Raw genomic sequence first — 6,737 nt, 5'->3', positions numbered from 1 at the left:
GACATGCTGCGGAAAATAAACTGCGTTTCCGCTCGAATTTTTCCGCAGCATGTGCACAGTGGTTTTTATTTCTCATAGATTAACATTCTACTGTAAATCACTAGGAAATCTGCAGCGGCAAATCCACAACGTGCGCACATACCCTAATAGTACAGCCGATGTCAGTAAAGGGAAAAAAAATGCCAATATTGAATTTTTTAATCACTTTGAGTCCCTAAAAAATGCAATAAATACAGATATGATGAGCTGAAAATAAAGTATGGCTCTTAGAAGACGGGAAGGAAAGAATGAGAGTGCAAAAACAAAAATTGACTGTGTAGGCAAGGGGTTAATCACTTCAAAAATGCCAAGTGTCTAAAAGAAGTTACATGTCCAATTTAAAAGTTTTTTCCGCTATGAAAACATTCCATACTTTAGAATAGAAGTCAATGGGGAGGCTTAAAAACACAGCCAAGCGATGTCGGAGTGTCTTTTTCTGATCATTCTGGATTCGGTTTCACTTGTTTTATTCACTGCTAAAATACATTAACAAAAACACTTCAGGGTTAAAAAATGCACAGAGATGACAGACAAGGAGCGATCACTGAAGCGCCTTCCGCTTGAAAAAAAAAAACGTTTTTGGCCTGTTCAAAAAAAAAAATGTATGAACATAACCTAAAATTTTTCACTGTTTTCAAAATGACTACTTCACTATAATTTATGCCACATAATTCTATCTATATTTGTGTGCCATTTTACGCTATGTGTACACGTTGTGGATTTTTAGCGTTTTTGCAGCATTTTTTTGCCACGAAAAAAACGCGTGCACAACGCAACCCATTGTATTCAATGGCATTCCGCACATGCTGTCGCGATGCGATTCCACAGCGGAAAAATACACAGCATGCTCATTCTTTTTGCGGAATCGCGGGTATTCCACACACATAGGCATGCATTGTTCCGCTTACTTTCCACATGTGGCTATGCCCACCATGCACAAAATAAGCGCAAAAATGTGCGGATGGTACCCAGGGTCTGGAGGAGAGGAGACTCTCCTCCTGGCCCTGGGGACCATATCCCTGTTAAAAAAAAGAATTTAAAAAAAATCCTGTTATTCTCACCTTCCGGCGTCCCCCGCAGCGTTCCCAGGCCTCAGCGATGCTCCCGGTAAGTCCCGTTCCCAGTGATGCCTTGCAACAATGACCCCAGATGATGTAGCGCTCCCGACAAGTCCCGTTCCCAGCGATGCCTTGCGACAATGACCTGTGATGACGTAGCGGTCATCACAGCATTTTGCAAAGGAAAGCATTTATTGCCTAAATACTTTATGAAACTTGCATGTGTTCTAAAACCTAAGAGGGGAATCAGGCTTGACTAGACACTGATGACAAGGCTTATCTCCATTTAAATTAAAGGATCTAGTATGTCAAAATTCAGCACTCCTGATCCTTTTTTTCCTGAAATCTGCCAAGCAAATGCCGGCCAATCGAAAATGCATATTAGATTGTTGTTCCTTCCTGACGTAATATGTGGCTTCAGCTGACCCAAGTCTAATGTACAGTGTTTACTATGTACCCTATGTTAATTATATAATGCATTTGCTTTTTTAGTTATTTTCATTAGGGTATATGCCTACATTGTCTTTTCTTTGGATTTGCTTTTTTAATGTACAGTAATGTATAAAAAAAAGATTTTAGGCAGATGAGGATCCAAACCTCTTGGAGAACCATAGATCTTCTGTGGATGTAGGCTAAACGAATGGGGTACAAATTACCTGGGAGGGATATATTACTAATTGAAACAAAAGGGGAGATCCCCCATTGCGTAACCCTCTCTAACAGGGGTGATGCAGTGACCCCTGTGACAGCTAGGGGGCGTGTATGGGCTGCCCGGGACATGCATGCAGGCATTCCCTTTGTTATGATGGGAAAATGGTGAGTGGCAGGATTATAAATGGTCGATATGTATCACAGGGATGGGTACCCTGTGCTGGAAGCTGGGATATGTATTAATCAGCAGAGATATACTGCTGAGGATTTGTTGCTGTTTTTCAGGGAAGCTTCCAGGTGAGATGGGTGAGACCAGTCACCTACAAACCCACCCAGGGGCATGTGTATGAACGCCCAATGTAAAGCCTGTGTGTGTATGGCTGGGTGTGTTGAAAGGACCTGCAATGAGGTCATGAGCCATGTGATCCACACCTCACCTGTTGGTGTGGCTACGGATCATATATTGTGCCTGAGGTCTGGTCACATGGGAGAGAATGCATGGACCTGATTGGTTCGTGTGGAAGGTCCTGGAAGGCCTAGGTGTTGGAAGGTGTGTGCTGCCTTCCTGAATAGCACCCAGTGAGGCGTGAGTGTTGGACGGTCTCAGGATGGGACTGACGTCCTGAATAGCACCCGCTGAGGCCCTGGACCTGGTGTGGCCGGTGTGTTGGGAGACCTGGGGAGTAGGGTCGGATTTCTGAATAGCACCCGGTCAGGCCTGTGTGTTTGACAGTTCCAAAGTGTGGACAGACGTCCTGAATAGCACACAGACAGGCCACGTGTGTTTGCAGAGTCAGTGATGACACTGCATTGGAGGAGATACTGTCCGTCTGTGGATCTGGACTGTCAGGTGGCCTGGTGAGCAAGGCGTTGTCCGGGATGGTGATCCAAGTTCGGCAGCTTCCCTGAGAGAGAGGACTACCAAAGAGTCGGCAGCTGGAGCTCCTGCAAGGTAACCCTGGACATGGGGATATAACTGTTGGTGCCCGTGATGTTCTATGGACACTAATAAACAGTACGGCGTGTGGTTGTGGGGAGGAGGACTCCCATAGGGTGACTGGACCGGAACTAAGGGGACCGCCATCAGGGTTCCTGAAGAAACGACATCGGTGGGGCAAGAAAGGGAGAGAGACGACTGAAGGTTGCCGGGGGACGGGGCAGGGATAAAAGGAGCAGGGGGCGCGCTCAGTTGGCAGAGAGGCCGACAAGGGACAAGACTCCGTGCTTGACAGAGAAAAACAGTGTAACGGGCGTAGTGGTGTTGAGAGGCCAGCAGGGGTCTGTGAAGGGTAAGGGACAGACTAACCGTCAAGTTACGTGTGCCCAACCCCATCGGGAGCCGCCCGTCATTCACATTCAGAAACAGCCGGGCTCACTATCGCTCGCCACGTCGCGGCTGGTCCTCGACCCCTAGCCGCTGCTGTAATTGTACACCGACAGGCTTCCGCAGACTGGACATTACCTCCCTGTCTCTGCCCACGGCTGCGGCCCTTCCATTACTGGCCTCAGTGGACACCTTCTCACCATCCGTCGGTGACAGCAGAGGCCCACGCCCCGTCCACAAAGGGACCCTGAGCAGAGGCTGGTCAGCGGTCACCTGAGTGACTGCGTCATTCCTGCGCACTGGGGACTAGAGCCGACTCAGATTCCTTCAGGGCCTGCTGCGCCCCAACAGCACAGATTCTTCAGGGCCTGTTGCGCCCCAAAAGCACAGATTCTTCAGGGCCTGTTGCGCCCCAACGGCAACAATCCTTCAGGGCCTGTTGAGCCCACTCATCCCTGGATATCTAGGCGCCAGGGCAGCCGCATCAGCGACCTCTACGCGGCCACGTTTGTGTACCTGAAAGACCCCTGGAAGGATAAGTTTGCTATAGGAAATAAGGACCCATAGTTTGGTCATACGTGGCCTATAGCACCCGGACAAACTGGGTTAGTTGCATTTATATTAGGAAAGTGTTGTTAATATTATTGGGTCCCTGCGTGGGCCGGTTGTTATTGACCCCTTTTGTTTGCTCAATAGAGCCCGGTGGCTACAATTTATAAAAGTTAAGTTTACAAACCAAACCACACTCAGTCTCGTGTCTCGTCACTGCATCCTGAGAACCTGCTGGTGAGCAAGGCGTTGTCCGGGATGGTGATCCAAGTTCGGCTGCTTCCCTGAGAGAGAGGACTACCAAAGAGTCGGCATCTGGAGCTCCTGCGAGGTAACCCTGGACATGGGGATATAACTTGGTGCCCGTGATGTTCTATGGACACTAATAAACAGTACGGCGTGTGGTCGCCCACGGTAACTGGACAAAGATTCAGCGTGTTTAGTGACAGCGTATTAAAGCCGTGTACTATGTAATGTTATTGACTGTGTAAGCCTGTGAAGTATAACATGGCTTACGGTGCGGTTTATGATGGCACAATAAACTGCTCTAGACTGTTAAAGTGGCAAGTGTTCCTGTGTGCATCAGTATCGCAGCCAAGTGAGTGTTGCCCAACGCACTCAATGAGCGCTACCTTACACAGGTCATAAAACTTAACTTTTATTGATTATAAAAATAAATGAAGGTATAACAGGTAAATGATTAACCCCTTTAGTGACAGAGCCAATTTGGTACTTAATGACCAAGCTAATTTTTACAATTCTGACCACTGTCACTTTATGAGGTTATAGGTCTGGAACGCTTGAACGGATCCCACACATTGAGACTGTTTTTTCGTGGCATATTGTTAGTGGTAACGTTTTTTCGATATGACTTTTTTGGTTATGGAAAAAAACAAATTTGGCAAAAATTTTGAAAATCTTGCAATTTTCAAACTTTTAATTTTTGTGCCCTTAATGGCCGTCGATACGCCTTTTAACTACGGTAGTTAAGGGTACTTAAACCACAGCGCTGTTAATTAACGGTGCTGTGGAAAAAGTGTATAGCGCCCCCCAGAGTCGGATTTTCTCTGGGGTCTCCGCTGCCGGGGGTAGTCGAGACCCCAGAGAACATGATTTGGGTCGGTTTTTACCAACCTCGCTTTTGTGATCGCCGTTATGAATAGTATAATGGTGACCGCACATCAGAGGAGAGAGAAATAGGGTCCCCCCATCCCCCCGGAACCTCCCGGTGGTCCTCGGCCCGTGTTAGTCCCCTCCATGGGTGCCGGGATCTTCCGGTTAGAAAATGGCGGGCGCATGCGCAGTGCGCCCGCCAAGATCTGCCGACCGGCAGATTTAATTAATTCATTCATTGAACATATATTTTGATCACTGTGATAAACCCTATCACAGTGATTAAAATAAAAAAATGGTGAATAACCCCCCCCTTTATCACGCCCTTAAGTTAGGGAAATATAATGAAATAAAGAGAATATATTTATTTTCATTTTTCCATTAGGGTTGAAATTAGGGTTAGGGGTGTGTTGGGGTTAGGATTGGAGCTAGAATTGAGGGGTTTCCACTATTTAGGCACATCAGGGGGTCTCCAAATGCGACATGGCGCCACCATTGATTACAGCCAATTTTGCGTTCAAAAAGTCAAATGGTGCTTCCTCCCTTCAGAGGCCAGACGTGTGCCCAAACATTGGTTTACCTCAACATATGGGGCATCAGCGTACGCAGGACAAATTGCACACCAACTTTGGGGGTCTAATTTCTCCTGTTACCCTTAAGAAAATAAAAAAATTGGGGGCTAAAAAAATTTTTGTGGAAAAAAAATGATTTTGTATTTTCACTGCTCTGCGTTATAAACTTCTGTGAAGCACTTGGGGGTTCAAAGTGCTCACCACACATCTAGATAAGTTCCTTGGTCTAGTTTCCAGGATGGGTTCACTTGTGGGGGTTTCTACTGTTTATGCACATCAGGGACTCTCCAAATGCGACATGGCGTACAATCTCAATTCCAGCCAATTCTGCATTGAAAAAGTCAAACGGCGCTCCTTCCCTTCTGAGCTCTGCCGTCCACCCAAAAAGTGGTTTACCCCCACATATGGGGTATCGTCGTATTCAGGAGAAATTGCACAACAAATTTTGTGGTACATTTTCTTTTTTTACACTTGTGAAAATAAAAAAAACTGGTTCTGAATTAAAATGTTTGAAAAAAGAGTTAAATGTAAATTTTTTCCTGCCATATTGCTTTAGTTCCTGTGAAGCACGCAAAGGATTAATAAACTTCTTGAATGTGGTTTTGAGCACCTTGTGGGGTGCAGTTTTTAGAATGGTGTCACTTTTGGGTATTTTCTGTCATATTGACCCCTCAAAGTGACTTCAAATGTGATGTGATCTCTAAAAAAATGGTTTTGTAAATTTTGTTGTAAAAATGAGAAATCGCTGGTAAACTTTTAACCCTTATAACTTCCTAACAAAAAAAAAAATTGGTTCCAAAATTGTGCTGATGTAAAACTGACATGTGGGAAATGTTATTAAGTATTTTTTGTGGCATATCGCTCTGATTTAAGGGCATAAAAATTAAGTTTGAAAATTGCAACATTTTAAAACGTATCAACATATTTGTTTTTTTCATAAACGTAAATCATATCGAAGAAATTTTACCACTAACATGAAGTAAAATGTCACGAAAAAACACTCTCAGAAACAGCGGGATCCATTAAAGCGTTCCAGAGTTATAACCTCATAAAGTGACAGTGGGAATTGTAAAAATTGGCCTGGTCATTAAGCTGCAAATTGACTCTGTCACTAAGGGGTTAAATTAGTGTCAAATAGCACAAAATAGTTAAGAAATAACATTTCCCACATGTCTACTTTACATCAGCACAATTTTGGAAACATAATTTTTTGTTAGGATGTTATAAGGGTTAAAATTTGACCAGCGATTTTTCACTTTTCCAACAAAATTTACAAAACCATTTTTTTAAGGGACTACCTCACATTTGAAGTGAGTTTGTGGGATCAATATGACAGAAAATACCCAAAAGTGACACCTTTCTAACTGCATTCCTCAAGGAAAACCACTTTCAATAAGTTTATTAACCCTTCAGGTGCTTCACAAGAACTAA

The sequence above is a fragment of the Dendrobates tinctorius genome, unplaced genomic scaffold, assembly GCF_039654945.1.
Source record: "Dendrobates tinctorius isolate UK_male_01 unplaced genomic scaffold, ASM3965494v1 ptg000162l, whole genome shotgun sequence".
Taxonomy (NCBI): Eukaryota; Metazoa; Chordata; class Amphibia; order Anura; family Dendrobatidae; genus Dendrobates; species Dendrobates tinctorius.
The sequence above is the reverse complement of the archived record's forward strand: the minus strand, read 5'-3'. Positions refer to the sequence as shown.